This window comes from Pleurodeles waltl, chromosome 5, assembly GCF_031143425.1.
Source record: "Pleurodeles waltl isolate 20211129_DDA chromosome 5, aPleWal1.hap1.20221129, whole genome shotgun sequence".
NCBI classification, from domain to species: domain Eukaryota; kingdom Metazoa; phylum Chordata; class Amphibia; order Caudata; family Salamandridae; genus Pleurodeles; species Pleurodeles waltl.
In genome coordinates, this window is record NC_090444.1 from 1,067,712,444 (window position 1) to 1,067,732,281 (window position 19,838).

General features: G+C 47.6%; 1 long non-coding RNA gene across 2 annotated transcripts in view; it reads left to right on the forward strand.

Annotated features, from left to right (window-relative positions):
- Nucleotides 1–19,838, forward strand: part of LOC138297355 (uncharacterized) — a 206,535-nt gene that overhangs the window by 147,627 nt on the left and 39,070 nt on the right. For both annotated transcript variants that reach the window (XR_011204046.1, XR_011204045.1), the window contains exon 2: nucleotides 15,424–15,520. This is a non-coding gene — a long non-coding RNA (uncharacterized lncRNA). The remainder of the gene's footprint in view (nucleotides 1–15,423; nucleotides 15,521–19,838) is intronic.

Here is a 19,838-nt window from a genome sequence, read left to right on the forward strand (position 1 = left end):
GGCGTTTGGGCGTCCAAAAATGGGGCAAGTCAGGCTGAGGCAAAAAAATCGTCTTAACCCGATTTGCGCCATTTTTTTACGACGCCCATCCCCCATTGAAATGACTCCTGTCTTAGCAAAGACAGGAGTCATGCCCCCTTGCCCAATGGCCATGCCCAGGGGACTTCTGTCCCCTGGGCATGGTCATTGGGCATAGTGGCATGTAGGGGGGCACAAGTCAGGCCCCAATATGCCAAAAAAAAAATAAACAAAAATACTTACCTGGACTTACCTTAATGTCCCTGGGGTGGGTCCCTCCATCCTTGGGTGTCCTCCTGGGGTGGGCAAGGGTGGCAGGGGGTGTCCCTGGGGGCAGGGGAGGGCACCTCTGGGCTCATTCTGAGCCAGCAGGTCCCTTAAAGCCTGCCCTGACCCAGGCGCTAAAATCCGGCGCAAATGCAGGTTTTTTAGTCCCGCCCACTCCAGGGCATCATTTTTGCCCGGGAGTATAAATACGACGCATATGCATCGCAGTCATTTTTTAAGACGGGAATGCCTACCTTGCATATCATTAACGCAAGGAAGGTGTTCACGCAAAAAAATGACGCTAACTCCATGAACTTTGGCGCTAGACGCGTCTAATGCCAAAGTATAAATATGGAGTTAGTTTTGCGTCAAATTTGCGTCGAAAAAAACGACGCAAATTCGGCGCAAACGGAGTATAAATATGCCCCATGGTGTCTGAGGGCCAGGTTATGCAATATGCAGCATGCCACTACTATCTGACAGGCCTTCTTGGGTGAGTAGCACAAGGATCTACCTGTCAGATGGAGGCACTGGAACCTGGCCTTCAGGAGGCCAAAGTTCCTTTCAGTGATCCTTCTGGTACGCCCATGTGCCTCATTATAACGTCGTTCTACCCTTTTCCTGGCATTCCTCACAGGGGTCAGCAGCCATGATAGGTTAGGGTAACCAGAGCCAACTGCAAATATTGAAGGACAACATTTAGCCACACACTATCCTATATGGCCAACACTATGGCCAACATATACTGTGTGGGAACCAGGGCTCATCTATTAGCCACACCCTGTGTCTCTGTAGTTGGGACATCACATTTGGGATGTTGCTATTCCTCAGGACAAAGGCATCATGCATCAAGCCAGGATACTTGGCATTGACGTGGGAGATGTACTGGTCTGCAAAGCACACCATCTGCACATTCATGGAGTGAAAACTCTTACCATTCCTGTACACCTGTTCATTCTGGCAGGGGGTACAAATGGAATATGTGTTCAGTCAATCGCCCCAATTATATTGGAGATATGTCTCATTGCATAAAACCCGGCCTTCACCCTGGGGGAATGCAATGTAGCTGCACATGTGTTTAATCAGGGCAGACAATACTCTTGTCAGCACTATTTAGAACATTGACTGACATTCCTGCTGCCATGCCCACTGTCACTTGGAAAGAACCAGTTGTAGGAGGATGGCCTGGCTTGTAGTGGGTCCCAAGGGGTACTTACACTCTGTACCAGGTCCAGTTATCCCTTATTAGTGTAGAAGAGGTGTTTCTAGTAGCTTAGGCTGATAGAAGGTAGCTATAGCAGAGCAGCTTAGGCTGAACTAGGAGACATGCAAAGCTCCTACTATACCACTGGTGTCATATGCACAATATCAGAAGAAAACACAATACACAGACATACTAAAAATAAAGGTACTTTATTTTTATGACACTATGCCAAAAGTACCCTCAGTATGAAGATGCCAAATATACACAAGATATATGTACACAATACCAAAATATGTAGTAATAGCAAAAGGAAGTAATGCAAGCAATGTAAAGTTACAGTAGATTGCAATAGGAGCACATAGGTATAGGGGCAACACAAACCATGTACTCCAAAAGTGGAATGCAAACCACGAATGGACCCCAAACCTATGTGAGCTTGTAGAGGGTCGCTGGGACTGTAAGAAAACAGTGAGGGTTAGAAAAATAGCCCACCCCAAGACCCTGAAAAGTGGGGGTTATAGGTGCACTTTACACCTAAAGAGCACATAAGTCGTGATAGGGGGTTTCTGCAAGGAAAACCAACACCAGCAAAGCAACCAAAGTAGATTTCCGGACCGGAGTACCTGTGGAACAAGGGGACCAAGTCCAAGAGTCGCGACAATGTCGAAAGTGGGCAGAGGCCCAGGAAATGCCAGCTGAGGGTGCAAAGAAGCTGCCACCGGATGGTAGAAGCTGTGGATTCTGCAAGAACGAAGAGGGCTAGAAACATTCCCTTTGGAGGATGGATGTCCCACATCGTGAAGAAGCTTGCAGAGGTGTTTACACGCAGAAAGACCACAAACAAGCCTTGCTAGCTGCAAGGGTCACGGTTAGGGTTTTTGGATGCTGCTGTAGCCCAGGAGGGACCAGGATGTCACCACTTGGATGAGGAGACAGAGGGGGCGCCCAGCAAGTCAGGGAGCACTCACAGAAGCAGGCAGCACCCGCAGAAGTACTGGAACAGGCACTTGGAAGAGGAGTGAACCGGAGTCCACCCGAAGTCAGAAAAGGGAGTCCACCGACGCCGGAGGACAACTCAGAAGGTTGTACACTGCAGGTTAGAGTGTCGGGGACCCAGGCTTGGCTGTGCACAAAGGATATCCTGGAAGAGTGCACAGGAGCCAGAGCAGCTGCAAATCACGCGGTACCCAGCAATGTAGTCTAGCGTGTGGAGGCAAGGACTTACCTCCACCAAACTTGGACTGAAGAGTCACTGGACTGTGGGAGTCACTTGGACAGAGGGGACCACGCTCATCATGCTGAGAGGGGATCCAGAGGACTGGTGATGCAGTCTTTTGTTGCCTGCGGTTGCAGGGGGAGGATTCCGTCGTCCCACAGGAGATTTCTTCAGAGCTCCTGGTGCAGAAAGGAGGCAGGCTACCCCCAGAGCATGCACCACCAGGAAACAGGCGAGAAAGCGGCAGGATCAGCGATACAAGGTTGCAGTAGTCGTCTTTGCTACTTTGTAGCGGTTTTGCAGGCGTCCTGAGCAGTCAGCGGTTGATCCTTTGGCAGAAGGTGAAGAGAGAGATTCAGAGGAACTCGGATGAGGACTTGCATTCGTTATCTGAAGAATTCCCCAAAGCAGAGACCCTAAATAGCCAGAAAAGGAGGTTTGGCTACCTAGGAAGGAGGATAGGCTAGTAACACAGGTAAGAGCCTATCAGAAAGAGTCTCTGACGTCACCTGCTGGCACTGGCCACTCAGAGCAGTCCAGTGTGCCAGCAACACCTCTGTTTCCAAGATGGCAGAGGTCTGGGGCACACTGGAGGAGCTCTGGGAACCTCCCCTGGGAGGTGCAGGTCAGGGGAGTGGTCACTCCCCTTTCCTTTGTCCAGTTTCGTGCCAGAGCAGGGCTGGGGGATCCCTGAACTGGTGTAGACTGGCTTATGCAAAGATGGGCGCCATCTGTGCCCATCAAAGCATTTCCAGAGGCTGGGGGAGGCTACTCCTCCCCAGCCCTGACACCTTTTTCCAAAGGGAGAGGGTGTAACACCCTCTCTCTGAGGAAGTCCTTTGTTCTGCCTTCCTGGGCCAGGCCTGGCTGGACCCCAGGAGGGCAGAAACCTGTCTGAGGGGTTGGCAGCAGCAGCAGCTGCAGTGAAACCCCGGGAAAGGCAGTTTGGCAGTACCCGGGTCTGTGCTAGAGACTCAGGGGATCATGGAATTGTCTCCCCAATGCCAGAATGGCAATTCCATGATCCTAGACATGTTACATGGCCATGTTCGGAGTTACCATTGTGACGCTAACACAGGTAGTGACCTATGTATAGTGCACGCGTGTAATGGTGTCCCCGCACTCACAAAGTCCGGGGAATTTGCCCTGAACAATGTGGGGGCACCTTGGCTAGTGCGAGGGTGCCCACACACTAAGTAACTTAGCACCCAACCTTCACCATGTGAAGGTTAGACATATAGGTGACTTATAAGTTACTTAAGTGCAGTGGTAAATGGCTGTGAAATAACGTGGACGTTATTTCACTCAGGCTGCAGTGGCAGGCCTGTGTAAGAATTGTCAGAGCTCCCTATGGGTTGCAAAAGAAATGTTGCAGCCCATAGGGATCTCCTGGAACCCCAATACCCTGGGTACCTTAGTACCATATACTAGGGAATTATAAGGGTGTTCCAGTATGCCAATGTGAATTGGTGAAATTGGTCACTAGCCTGTTAGTGACAATTTAGAAAGCAGAGAGAGCATAACCACTGAGGTTCTGGTTAGCAGAGCCTCAGTGAGACAGTTAGTCATCACACAGGGAACACATACAGGGCACACTTATGAGCACTGGGGCCCTGGCTGGCAGTGTCCCAGTGACACATACACTAAAACAACATATATACAGTGAAATATGGGGGTAACATGCCAGGCAAGATGGTACTTTCCTACACCAGTTGCCAGGAAATGGAGAACTGATAGCACTTGCACAGAGGGGGGATCCCAGTGGGCTGACGGATAGCAGATATCAGGTCAGGCTCCAACTGGGCACACAGCTCTGTGATTGTGGCCCTGTCCAGTCTATAGGTGAGGATAATGTGCCTGTCTTCCAGTGTAGCTAAGTCCACCAGGGGTCTGTACACGGGGTATGGCTCCACCTCCTCTTCAGCTGCAGCAGTATGTATCTAAGGGATACAAGACTGAGTAGGCTGTCATAATTGGAACAAAATAACCACAACAGCAGTCCACATGGTACACTTATGTATTGGAACAGTGTTAATGGCGAAGTATGTGGCAATCTAATCTGTGACGTAGTAATTGTCGATATGCCAGTTCCCCCCCTGAAATGGCGTCCGCCTGTCTTGAAGTGAGGTAATGCCACTCATATTGTGCGCCGTGGTGGTAGGCGGTGTAGGACTGCAGTGCAACGCCTCATTGGTTATAATTGGGCTCTATTGGGTATAGTGGCCAAAGGTGATTTACGCCGGCGGTGACGGTATGCCCCACCGTGGATGTGTCCGACATTTTCTATCATATTCCTCACTCGATTCCTGACATTCTATAGGAGAGGACCTACACTGCATGTGCTGCTGTGACCTGTGTTTGGAACATATCATGGCCCCTGTGACCAGGGAAAGGGCCCCGGCCTTCACTTCTGAGGAATTGGAGAGACTGGTGGATAGGGTCCTTCCCCAATACGGACTGCTGTATGGGCCACCAGACCAAGGGTGAGTACACTCTGGGCACGATGCATGTGGCATGAATGATGGAGTTATGTGTGAAGGCATTGTGGAAGGGGGTGGGTGGATCTCCTCTTGGTGGTGTACACATTGTGTGCTGGGCTACTGTGCCAATGATGAGGGAAATGGGTATTGTGGACCATTGGTGTTACTGGCTGGACTGTTTGCTTCTGTCTGTATTGCCTCTGCAGGTCAGAGGCCATCAAAAGAAGGGTATATGCCGTGCCATCGCCAAGGAGGGTGAAGACCCTAAGGGTCTGTGGCAGGCGGAGCACCCACTGTCGGAAACAATGGGAGGACCTGAGACGCTTGGCATGGGAGACCTAGCTGGGGTGGTCTTCCAATGAGGAAAGGGTGCCCATTGAACCCTGACCCCCCTGATGGCCCACATACTGTCAGTGGCCTATCCAGAGCTGGATGGGCGCTTGAGGGCATCACAGCAGCCACAAGGGAGTGAGTACAGTGGCCATTATTGAAGCTCACGGCTGGAGGGGTGGTATCTGGGTGGTGGTTGTGTCAGTGGGTGCCACTGGAGGGTATTCACGGTGGACTGGCAGCCCAACAGTGATTGATCCACTATCAGCATCATCACCACACCAAGCAGAACACGCACCTCACTGGCAGACACCTCCACAACATCTATGCACAAGTCCCCTGTGTCCTCTTCCACCGTGTCTGTCCCCCCTCCTAAAGTACACAAACACAAGCACTCAGACACCCAACAGCCAGCCACCTCACAACAGCATACAACCCATGCACCTGCACTCAAATCCAGCAAACAAACACCTCCAACAACCACTCCCTCATCCTCCGCTCCCATTTCTTCTCCCTCTTCCCGCCTCAATGTCCCTAAAAAGCTTTTCCTTTCCCAGATTGACCTCTTCCCTACCCCTCGCCCCCCCCCATCCTGCACATAGGGCCAGGGTAGCAAGGAGCCAGCCAAGCACCTCAGCCAAACAGTCCATGGGCCCAGTGTTAGCAGCACCTACTCATGGTGGAAAGGATTCTAGGCCACAATTACTGAAGGGGAAGGAGCTTCCACCAGCCACAAAAAAGGGGAAGGCGCTTCCACCAGCCACAAAGAAGGCGCCTGCACCAGCCACAAAGAAGGAGCCTGCACCAGCCACAAAGAAGGGGAACAAGCCTGCACCAGCCACAGAGAAGGGGAGCAAGCCTGCACCAGCCACAAAGAAGGGGAACAAGCATTCACCAGCAGCTGTCACAGAGCCCCCACCACCAGCCATGTTGTGCAGTCATCGGAGGGTACAGAGGCTGAGCAGGAGCCTCCCCCCAACCACCACCACAGTGGACCCATCGGAGGGTGTAGGGGCTGAAAAGGAGCCTCCCACAACCACCACCACATTGCAGCCATCGGAGGGTGCAGGAGCTGAGCAGGAGCCTCCCACAACCACAGTGCAGCCATCGGAGGGTGCAGGAGCAGAGCAGGAACCTCCCACAACCACCACCACAGTGCAGCCATCACTGCAGACAGACGCCATATAGTCTAGCCTCCATGGGCTGCTGTGCGGCCTGCCCCCACCAGAACCAGTGAGGTATTCACCCACTCAAGAGACTGTGTCCTTGTACTCTCCAGGACAAAACCATGGGCATGTTGTCCCCTCCAGAACCAGTGGGAAAGTCAACCACTAGAAAGACTGTGACCTTGCACTCCCCAAGACCAAGCATAGGGTATGTTGCCCCCTCCAGAACAGTGGTCTTGTTTCTGCATCCGGCTGAGGTGCCCCACCCCCGAGGTGCCTGCCTATTTGCCAACTGATGCCCCTGCAGTGTTCTCTCTGTATTGGTGCAGGAATCGAGTGGGGCCTTGGACTTTGCCCTGTGGCCATGTGGGCCCTGTGAACTATAAACTGGGCAGTGTCCCTTTTTCGTACATTTGTACCTATCTGTTACATTGCCACATCGACTTATTATTTTTGATGTTGATCTTATTACAATCACTTTAGTCAATTCCTGTTGTCCTTGCATTATTTTGCATATTATCGGGGACAAATTGTTTTTCTTGTGCATCTGCTTGTGTGTATGGCGTTTGTGTGTTGGGGGTGTGTTGTGCGTGTGTGTTTCATTCTTGTTTTCCTCCCACCCTTCCTTGTGTGCTAGGCGGCTGAACTCACTGTCGTCGTCTTCGCTGGCATTGGTGTTCGTGGTGGAGCATGATGTAGAAGATCATCGGGGAAACATGCAGTGTGTGTTCCATGGTGGCGTGGTTCTTCCCTGTGTCTCCAGTGGTGAGTCCTTTGACTTCTGTGCTCTGTTTTCACCAGCCTTTGATGGTGTTGGTTCCACCCAGGGAAAGGTGGTGGATTGAAGGGTCTTAATATGGTGGGCAGAACTTTTTCTTCCGCCTGGCTGCAGGTGGCTACCGCAGGGGTGCCTGTTTCCGCCCTGTCAGTCAGTGTGGTATTTTGGTTGACTTTCGGAGATATCATCCAATGGTCATAATTTGGTGGTAGTTACCACCAGCCTGTTGGCAGTATGACCGCCACCTTATTACCCACCGCCAGGGTCGTAATGAGGGCCATAGTTCCTTTTTCCCTACATAGAGGTTACACCTGAACTAGGGTATACATTAGTTATAGGAAGGATGGTATGTGCTTATAGTGAAAGACATATCGGTCCTCATTTGCAAAGCCTATGCTGCAATGCAGTGAAGCAAGTGTTATGTAGTGTTGCCCTACCCCACTTCAACATGTGAGAAATGTACTGTATGTATAAGATAGAGTGAATTTCTGTACTTTATCTTTGCAACCATGCAGAAAGTTTTGGCTAGTGCTAATGCAGACAGGCTTTCACCATGGTGCATGGCTGCCTGTGTTGTGGGGATGTTTTTTTTTTTTGTGCAGGAAACTATACCATCGTAGACAAAAGCAATCATGAGAGGCATTCTCATATTTCTTTGTGGTGCTAACTGCAGCTAAGATAGAAAGAAGAACAAATGGGGTCAATTAAAGATAAATAACAAAATAGAGTGAAAAAGGTTGGTGTAGGAATCTGATGAATTAGTAGATTTCTATAGCTAGGGCTGAATGATATTAATGTGGATTCAACATAAGAGTCTAATGGAATCAGTAAAACACTATGTACAGGACTATGTACACAATAGCACATATAATAGAACACTTATAAATACACTGATACACCCACTTAGATCCCAATCCATACAGTAAAACAAGAATGCATATATTTATATATGCAATTAACCTCCCAAACATAGCTTGATATATATGCTGACACACCCAGGGTCACAGTTACGTATAGACTAGAGAAACACTATTGTAGGTGAGAAGATACCCACGAATACATTGATATACAGTATACCTCAGTGAAACACATATCGATTTATAAACTAGAACATTGAGTCAGACGATCATACATATGATAATAGAGAGAGGTGTACTGTTATTTAAACACACAACTAAGACAGAGTGTGAGAATATAGTGGTGTCATGTTTTATTGCACTGATCTGGTTACAATATAAAATTGAGTAGTATATGATAGAGGGTATACATTTCCGTATTTTTTTTATTTTGGGAGGTCTATTCATATATTACAAGACATATCTAGAATGCTAAAGAAGAAAAAAAAAGAAATTAAGGAAACTATGGGCCAGATGTATGAAGAATGTCATTTGCGAGTCCCTGATAGCGAATTTGAAGAAATCGCTATTTCCGACATGCAAAATGTGATGTAACAAAATTGCGAGTCGGGAAATAGCGATTTCTTAAAAATCGCTAATTGCAATTTGCGAGGTCCAAATACCGAATTGCAAAAATAATTGTGATTCGGTATTTGCAAATTGCGAAAACGGTCACCTGGCACAGCCTGATGATATCACAAGCAGGAAGTGAGCCAGCCCATGCTGTTTCCAGGTACCACACCCACAGGAGCAGTCAGTCACAGACCAGCCCCAGGGAGCAAGTTTGTGAGCAAGCCAGGACCTGACACCAACATGGCCAATGCTGGTAATGGGAAGGAGAAGGGAGAGAGGAAGAGGAAGCTGAAATTCAGTGAGCAAGAATTGGAGGTGCTCACTGAGGAGGTGGTCAGGAGTCATGACTGGCTCTTTGGGAAGAGCTCACTCCAGGTACTAGAGCGTGAGAAACGGAAACTTTGGGCTGACATCCAGACCAAAATCTACACAGTGGGGGTTGCGCAGCGCTCGGTGGAAGAGATACGCAAGAGGTGGTACGACCTGCATTCCCGTGCCAAGGAGAGGGTGGCCATCAGGCTAAAGGAGGCAAGGAGCACAGGAGGCGGACCATCCTCCCAAACACCCTCCACCCCCATGGAAGACCTGGTGGAGTCCATACTGCTTCCAGAAGCTGTCAGTGGGGTCACTGACATTGACACTTCTGGCACACCCAGCACCAGTAAAGGTAAGTCCAATAATGATATGTAACCCCATATGTGCATGTACAAATGCCCCTTAGGAAATAGCAAGTAGTGCAAAGCATTGTGATAAGTAGTCCATTCCACATCTTAGATGCGGCACAACAATGCCTTATGAAAATAGCAGATAGAATACAATTAAGTATAGCGACACACAGAAGAACAAAACACCCAGTTCTTAGTGATACGATGTAAGTGTACATTTATTACCATTGTGCCACATTTGGTGATACATACATAAACGACATGCTGCACATTGTCGTTGCAGATGGCTCAGGCCCAGCAGCAGCAGAATGTGCCAATGTGGGGGATGCAGAAACACAGCCTCTGTCCGACTCCAACACCAGTGAGTCATTGTGTATAGCACCAATCGGACGCAGGGCAAGGGTGTTACCTCTCCACGATTTGAACCAGGACTCCAATGACATGCCAGATGAAGGCCACACACCACCCCCAGAAGCTAGATCCACAGGAAGGCAGCAGTCCCTGCCCCAGCGTCACTCAACTCCCCGCAGGAGGCCTCACGATGCAGGCACACAGCACACAGATGTAGGTGAGGGCCCATCATTCTTTGGGGGACTTGAAGCGTCCATGCTCAAAGTGAAGCGCCTGCAATGCAAAAACATGAGGGTAATGCACAGGCAGTTGCAGTCACACAATGCCAATATGGGGGGGCTGCACAAGCAGTTGGAGTGTCTGAATGCAAACCTCTGCAAGCTGCATGAAGGACGGCAAACAGCTGCAGAGAACACCAAGGAACTGATAAATGCCATTAAGGAACTCTGTACTGAGATCAGACATGAACGTGTTAGCCACCGCAGGCGCAAACGGTAATTCATGTACAATGGCTTTTGCAGATCTGTAAATCGTCTTGCTACATCTATTACCCTTATATCACGGCATGCTGTGGCCGCACAGGTGGAGGCACCACATACCAGTCGGGATGTTGCCCAGGGATTGGTACAAATTACAAACGTTCTGGATGTTATGCTGACAGCACGCAGTGCTACACCCAGCGAACTGGGAGTTGGGGAGACTGAGGAGTCATCTAGCCTCAGCAGTGTTGCCGTACCCGTGATGGATCCTTGGCGTCGCATTGCCAGGCACAGTACTGCCTGTGAGCCTGGTACAAGAGGTGCCGGCGAGGCCATTGCGCACTCAAGTGGAATGCGTGGTCGTAAGAAGTGACATTGATGGCTACAGGGGACTACCTTCGCATGTAGCAATACAGTAAACTATGATGACAATAGTGTGACACTGTTAATGGCTCATGTCTGACTCGTGTATTGCTTTGTACTAGTGACATGTATGTTACCTGAAGTCAGGGTAATAAAGGTGCTAACTACCGGAATACATGTCAGTGAGGTAGTGTTGTCATTACTTACATCTAAAATGGATGTGCGTGATGTCAGCATGCCTTTGCCTGCCCTCTGCTGCACTGGTCCTGTCTGCTGTCCTGTAGGGGTGGTATGGGATCATCATCCTCATCTGAGTCTGGCTCCGATATTTCCACAGGTATGCCCTGGTGGTAGCTATATTGTGCAAGATCTCACATGTGGCCACTATTCTACAGGTCGTGTCCAGGCTGTACTGTAGTGCCCCTCCACTTTTGTGGATGCATCGGAAGCGACTCTTCAGCAGGCCAAAGGTGCGCTCCACAACATTACGGGTTGCCCTGTGTGCTGAATTGTATCTCCGCTCTGCTGGTGTTGCAGGATATAGATAGGGCGTCATCATGTAGGTGCGTACTGCGTAGGCACTGTCTCCTGGAAGGAACAGAGGGTATAATGAGTAGCTGTGCCATCTGACGTCACACTGCCATCAATGCACCATTGTAAAGTTGGAAATTACCTAGCAGATATCCTTCACCAATTTCCCCAACTAGCAGTCTTGTGTGAATCCCGCTGTGGCAAAAGATGTACGAATTATGGGGGTGATTCTGACCGCGGCGGACGGCGGTCGCCGCCCGCCAAGCGGTTCCCGCCGAAAGACCGCTCCGCGGTCAAAAGACCGCGGCGGTCATTCTGGCTTTCCCACTGGGCTGGCGGGCGACCGCCGAAAGTCCGCCCGCCAGCCCAGCGGGAAACACCCTTCCCACGAGGAAGCCGGCTCAGAATGGAGCCGGCGGAGTGGGAAGGTGCGACGGGTGCAGTTGCACCCGTCGGGAATTTCAGTGTCTGCAAAGCAGACACTGAAATTCTTCGTGGGGCCCTCTTACGGGGGCCCCTGCAGTGCCCATGCCATTGGCACTGCAGGGGCCCCCAGGGGCCCGCGGCACCCCCTACCGCCATCCTGTTCCTGGCGGGAGAACCGCCAGGAACCGGATGGCGGTAGGGGGTGTCAGAATCCCCATGGCGGCGGAGCGCGCTCTGCCGCCATGGAGGATTCTCAAGGGCAGCGGGAAGTCGGCGGTACACCGCCGACTTTCCGTTTCTGGCCGCGGCTGAACCGCCGCGGTCAGAATGCCCAGCGGTGCACCGCCAGCCTGTTGGCGGTGCTACCGCCGACCTCCGCCATGGCGGTAATTACCGCCGCGGTCAGAATCACCCCCTATGTGTGCTCCCTGGGTACCTGGCCACGAGATCAGTTATGATGTAGGAGGCATTGCAAATCACCTGTATGTTCATTGAATGTTGGCATTTACGGTTGTGGTACACATACTCTGTGGCCGATGTTGGACAGATTGCAACATGTGTCCCATCTATGGCACCTAGGACGTGGGGGAACTTTGCTATCTGGTAGAAAACTATTTTTGTCTGCTGTATTTCCTGTGGGGTATCGGGGAATCTGATGTACTGATGTATCCTGCTCAGCATGGCATTTAGAAATGCATTGAAAAATCTAGAGAGGGCACTCTGTGAGACCCCTCCAGCAGCTGCTATGACCCCTTGATAGCTCACTGAGGCAAGTAGGTGCAGGGAGCATAATACCTGCACATGGGTGGGTATGCTGTTGGTCCTGTGTGTTGTGCGCTGCAGTATGGGTTATAGCTCAGCTATCAGGTCAAGTATCATGGCTGAGGTCAACCTGTACTTCTCCAAAATGTCCTCCTCTGTCTGGTCAAAAAGGGTTATGCGCACTCTGAAAATGCACTCCTGTCTCCTCCTCCCTCTCCTCAAACCTGCCAAGATCCTTATTCTCCTAGCCATGATGTAGAGTGCAGCCATTGTGGAAAAGAGGCTGAGGCATTCTAGGCCTCTTTATATAAGTTGCACCTGGTTACCACCTGGTTTCAATCCGTGATAATTTGCATGTGCAAAAGGTCATTCTGCGAATATTCGCAATTTGCGTTTTTTTTTTATGCATCGAATTGCGACATGGTTTTGCGTGTTGCAATCTGCGTATCGCAATTTGCGACGAGAAATACTGGTTCTGTATTTGCGAGACGCTATTCGGACTCACAATTTGCGATATGCAAATAGCGATTCGGTATTTCATGTCACAAATTGTGATTCCTTGTTTTTGGCCTGCGAATGCCTTTCATACATCACAAATCACGTTTTTGCATTAGCAAACGACTGATTTCTGCGAATCGCACTGTTTGCGAATGCAAAATCGTTTGATACATCTGGCCCCATATTACCTACTTGCAAGTCAGAAAAAACAAATACAGCATGTGGACAATGTCACTAAAGAGACAGGAGCTGCTGGTAAGAAAACCAAATAAAGTTTTTTAAACTGTTTGTGAGAACTGAAATGTTTGCAAAATGAAGAATACGAAAAGGACACTTTTAAATCAGTCACAGAAAGTTAAAAAGGTTGTCAGACTAGAACCAAGAAATCAAAGAAGTATGACAAAACCTCAGCCAGAAGCAAGTAATAGTTCAAAGAAACTAAAGAGAAAAAGTTTTGATTAGAGCGAGAATGTTTCATGCCAGTCATTCCAAATCTCATCAAAAATATGAAAACAGAAGGAGAAGACAAGTAGTGAAACAAACAAAAAAATGTTGCGGCTGTAGTTGATAAGACGTTTGCCTTGAAGAGGAAGCTTTTCATTTTGTTTATTAGTAGAATGAGAACATTGCATAAAATTGCATTGGGTATGAAAATATGCAGCCAAAGAAAAAGAATTAATAATAAAACTATGTTTTGTAAAATATTCAGTGGTAAATGGAAATGTACATCAAGTACAGAGGCCCGTATTTATACTTTTTGACGCTAAACTGCGCTAACGCAGTTTAGCGTCAAAAATTTTTGCGCCGGCTAACGCCATTCTGAAGCGCCATGCGGGCGCCGTATTTATTGAATGGCGTTAGCTGGCGCAAGCAGACCGGCGCTGCCTGGTGTGCGTGGAAAAAAACCACGTACACCAGGCAGCGCCGGCGTGGGGAAAAATGGCGTTAGGGCGTCTTAAAAATGGTGCAAGTCAGGTTGACGCAAAAAATCGCCTCCACCCGATTTGCGCCATTTTTAACGACGCCCAGATGCCATTTACATGACTCCTGTCTTAGTAAAGACAGGAGTCATGCCCCCTTGCCCAATGGCCATGCCCAGGGGACTCCTGTCCCCTGGGCATGGTCATTGGGCATTGTGGCATGTAGGGGGGCACAAATCAGGCCCCCCTATGTCACAAAAAAAATATAAAAATAAAAATATTTATACTTACCTGAACTTACTTGAATGTCCCTGGGGTGGGTCCCTCCATCCTTGGGTGTCCTCCTGGGGTGGGCAAGGGTGGCAGGGGGGGTCCCTGGGGGCATGGGAGGGCAGCTGTGGGCTCATTTTGAGCCCACAGGTCCCTTAACGCCTGCCCTGACCCAGGCGTTAAAAAGCGCCACAAATGCATTTTTTTTTTACCCGCCCACTCCCGGGTGTGATTTTTGCCCGGGAGTATAAATACGACGCATTTGCGTCGCAGTCATTTTTTTGGACGGGAACGCCTACCTTGCATCTCATTAACGGAAGGAAGGCGTTCACGCAAAAAAATGACGCTCTTTACTCCTACTTTGGCGCTAGACGCGTCTAACGCCAAAGTATAAATATGGCATTAATTTTGCGCCGAATTTGCGTCGAAAAAAACAACGCTAATTCGGCGCAAACGGAGTATAAATATGCCCCAGAGTCTTTCTTTAATGATGAAGGTTGTTTCCAAGACAACAAATTAGTAAATGTAGTTTATTCAGCTCGTCAATGATACAAGATTAAAAAGAGAAGATTGTTCCTAGAAATATGGAAGGGGCGGTAGCTAAAGATGTTCAGGGAAGGCTTAGACTGTTTATAAATGGAATTGTAGTAGTATTTTCAGAATTTGCTAGCAGTCTTTTGATTTATTACAAACTTTTGTATGTGACTTTCCATGTACAAGTCTTAAGAGAAAAATTTCAATTTTACAAGGATTAGATTCATACAAAGTTAGAAAGCATACAAATTTACAAGGACAGTCAGTAGCATGTTTATCCAAGAACGTGCACCAAAACACCTTTTATCACTTTAGGATGTTGGTGGTTCACCATTCAAAAATACAAAGTTTAGTGACGAGATTTTCCTTTGTAAAGACTCCAGCGTTATATTTAGGAGAGATTAATAGAGTACTTTTGCATGGAAAAGTTTGTAAGGATGTGCAGTTTTAGTTCTTTGGTCCTAAAGATGATTCTAGGGAGAATGAGGAATTGGTGAGTATGTTATTGAGGAAAAGAGTGCAGGTAATCCTACTGAGAATTTTCAACAAGAGATTATAAAGTTTAATACAGCTATGTTTGCATTTGCTGTAGATGCACTGACTTTAAAAGTCAAGCACAAAATGTAGACTTATTTTCCAAAACTGAAGGGGGAAACAGAGAAAAATCGCAATCATTTGCTGCTTATTTATTTGCAGACGATCTTTTTGACTTGTCCACTCTGCAAGTTGTATGCAAGTACTGCTATGATAAGTTAGAGGAAGAGAAAACACCAGCTACAGCAGGATATAACAGGTTAGAACTTGTGACTATTCCAGAACAAATACAAGACTTAAATGTATATGAATCTATCCTTACAGAAACAGTTTATCCATTTCAAGTGATTATATGATGGGAACCAAAAACAGGTAAATTGCATCCAACAGTGTTATTGAAAGGCCTTAAGGGAAAAGACGTTTTTTTGCCATTGGACTTCAAAGAAATGTTGAAACTTTAGTAAAAGAGAAAGACAATGCAGATTCACTTATTTGGTAAGAATAAAAACATGTAGCAAGAGTTGGTTAAAAGCAACATTATAACTGGTGCAAAATAATGTTTATTACAAAAATGTTAATGTTGAGCCTCATGTTCCAAATGTTGATGATGATGACAACAGTTTGCTACCAAGTGGCCTAAAAATACAGTAGGTCCATCCTGATCAGAAGAAGTTTGTGAACACCACAGCATCCAGCAATTACATTCTAAACAAGTCATTGATGGTGCTCTAGACCATTTCCAAATTAAGCAAGATAAAGGAGCTCCTAAGAGTGTGTGGGGAAAAGAGTTTAGAGACTCCCTATTTCTCCTACTTGTTTCCCACAGGAGTAGAAGGTTGGTATGATGACCAGCCCATACAAATCCCAGCAGCTGAATATCGATCAACACATTTGTATGAAGAGGACCCAAGATTCAGTCAGTGTGGCCAGCAGCATCCTGACACAGACCAGTTTTTTTTTTTTTTTTAATTCAGGTTATTAGACATAAAACTCATGCTGTTCCAGAAGAGTAAAACATTATTTAAAACATCCTGAGTAACTTCTCTGAGGCTAATGAAAGAGAGAGAGGTTTGAATGAAATAGAAATGTAGTGGCATTAAATACACTCCTGATACCCCTTCTTAACAAACCAGGATACAGCCTTACCTAAAGTGATTTATTTCCTTTTACATACGGAGACTCCTTTTCAAACAAATAGGTTTCTGACAGCTTTTTAACATCTCTGGCATTGAGCTGAATACATTCTGTAATTCCTGTGCCATTATCTGTAATTCCAGTAAATGTAATAAATAGTGTACTTATTCTGAAGGGCTATTGCACACCCAAGCTCGATCATCTTATCATAGTTCACTCATATGAAGGCCCGCAAATGACTCTTACACCCTTGATCAGTCTCAAAGTAAAACTTGGATATCAGAACAGTGGCTTCAACTGTAAGGAAGTGAAACCCCAATGTAAGGCAGAGGTGTCATACCCTGGCACCAAATGAAAGCCATTGGGCTTGCTTCCAGCTTGTGCTCTAACTTGTACTTATCTCTTTCTCCCTTTCAGTCACCTTGAATCCCTTAAACACTTACCTCTCTTTCTCTTCTGCTTTTCTTTCTCCCCTAGTTCTCCCTTCTCCTCTCTTCTATCTTCATTGTGCACATCTCTCCCTCAACATTAATCTGATCTACCTGCTGTCTCCAACTCTTTTCTAGCTCATCCATATGTTATCTTTCATTCCTTTCATCTTTGCTCTCCATTTCTCCCTTATCATTTATCTCCCTAATCCGTCCCTGCACTCCACGTACCTCAGCCAAGGATAAGCACACTACCAGACAACAGGCAGTGCATAATTTGAGCCAGTGGTTTCCAATGCTTGACACCTGCACCAATACTTGCCCCTACGACAGTCTGCCACACGGTGGTGCTGTTTGTGTAATTTGGCGCATGATTTAGTGTTTGGCTGAGAGTTACTCCATCACAGATGTGACGGATATCCTTTATGGTGTATTACGATCCTATTATTTCCTGTTGAAATCATAATACAGCAGACGTGATGTCATTCACATTTCTCAACAAGTAACCCATTCTCCAAACTCGAAATCAGGTCCTTAGACATAAGCACACAACAGTTGTTTAATAATTCCATGACCATTAAAAATGACTAATACCTGCCACTGAAACCAGTCTTACAGCTTTTGGGGGGCTGCAAAAGCCTAGAAATTCACACTTGTACAACTGTGATGGCTAGTAATTGTATTTATACTGTCATTGGCAGCTGAAATGGGTAGTGCAAGCTGCACTGGCTCCAGGCGAGGTTCTCAACACTTATTTTTTTTTTTTTTTACAAATCAAGCACTGCTCCAGGCTGGCTCTGTGTTTAAATCATTCAGAGTGGGATACCTTTTTTCTAACTTCATTTGACAGAGGGCAAGCTGGGCCCTTATCCCCCCTGTAAGCATTGCTGCCACTGCTCTTGGTGCTACACACGATGCAATGAATGTGCTTTCTCCTGCCTAGTAATGATGAACCAGCCACAAACCATTACTATTCTGTAGCATTCCCAAATATTTTTAATGGCTCTTTATTAAATGGCCATGCCGGTTTGAGAGATTTATTGACAAAAACCCTAAAGAGAAGGTGAAATAAGGCACAAAGAGACACAGACATTGGAGCCTATAAATTCTATCGGTTCAGACTATAGCTGCTGCTCTTGTGGCACCGCCCCCCTCCCTGCACCATGTTTCCCCTCCCTCCGCCTCCCAGCTGAGCTACCCCTCCCACCTACTTCCCCTTCTTAATCATGGCTGCTGCGCAGTGAAGGGACCGCTCTTCACTGATCCCTAGTCAGTGAGAGACCCACTCCCACGCACAGCACCACCTGTTGTTGATGCTGCCCTTTGACCTCTGAGCCTCCCTGGCTCTTAGGTGTACGAGGCCCTCACCCTCATGCATCCGTCTGCGCCTCGTTGCCAGTGGTGGCCTTCTGTCTCTGCTGCTTTCTGCCTTTTTTGCCAGTCTCTTTCCTCTATTTTTGGTTTTTCTCTTTTTGCCTTTCTTTTTCCTTTATCTTTCGTTTTTGTGCCTCTTTTCACTCTTTTTATAGTTTTTCTCCTTTCGTGACACCCTCGGTGATACCCTGCCGCTGCTGTCCCTGTGGCCCCTACCAGTGCCAGGTTTCCCACCCTCCAGCCTCCCATCTGAGCGACCTCTCCCCTACCCCCTCCTTTTTAATGGTGGCCGCTTGACAGCTGTGCCTCGGCCACGCCAAAGGTACACCAGAGGCAAGCCTGTCTGCACCCATCCGCACCCCGACTGCACCTAGAGCCACAGTCTGGTTCCTGCACCATACATCGGTATGAAGCAAGCACCCTGTGAAGAACCAGAACCTTATGGGCCTGGCGGCGCAGGGTACGCCTGAAATCTCCTTGGATTCACCTGCCTCAACTAACAGAGACACGGGACACTCTGTCAGGCGTAAAAGATCAGATTTATTAGCTGCAGCTAGTACAGTTGTCCAAGAAGTACACAAGGTATGTTCTCAGGAGACTGCCACTTTACTTTGTGGCGCACAATCTTATATACCGTATAAAAACCATTTATTAACTACATACACTCCCAGAACACATAGAAAGGAGCCAGTAAGAATGATGTAAAGATAGAACCGAGTCAATAGAAATGTCGGAAAACAAGACAGAACAAAGTATCGAGTGACTTAAGGTTGCCTCCCCTCCAGCTGTGTTTGTCACCCCTCCCTTGAACTAATTCATTAACCGATCCACAACGAAGTTTGCATGTGGTGCGATAAGTTTGTGTGCGTTTGGAAGACAGTTGTGAAATGAGAGAATACTAGCAAAGGACAGCGAAGGCCAGACGATAAGATAAGATCGGCGGAGAATAGTGTGAGCCTACAGATAGTTGAAACAAGGATTAGAAAACCAGACAGGGATTAGTGTACTCGGTCAGACCTTAATACCAGTCTTGTAAAGATAGAGGCAGAAGGCTGTTTTGAACACCATGTTGCAGAATAAGCAGAAAAGGCAGAATGGACTTCGTTCGCTGTGCTGCCTGAGTGAAGGCAACATAAAATGGCGGCGGGCCACAAAATGGCGGGTCGATACGATCGTATTAAAAAATCTAATTTCCTCAGACCCTCCTTTTGCCAGAACTCAGGCAAGATACACAAACTCATGTTAGTCTGAGTCGATGTCTATGGCCATGAGGTCATCAAGCTGTTGCTGTACCATCATTTTGATATTCTCTGCTCTTTGTGACTTGGGTTTGGGAATACATGCAGTAGTACATAGGTTGCAGAGGGCAGGACCGCAGTGCATACAAAGACAACAAGAGAATATGAAAGCTAAAATTACTCCAAAGAATGTCAATACCTTCCAACCCCATTTGGACAGTAATCCCCAAAACCACTCTGAAAAGGACCAATCTCCTTCGTCCTGATGAATCGACTCGGAGATTATGTGTAACTTAGAGATAGCTTGGTATACTGTCGGAGCGTCATTAGGTATGAAAATACAGCAACTTGATCCGATCAATTTGCATACTCCACCACGGTCCGCAAGAACAAAGTCTAAGGC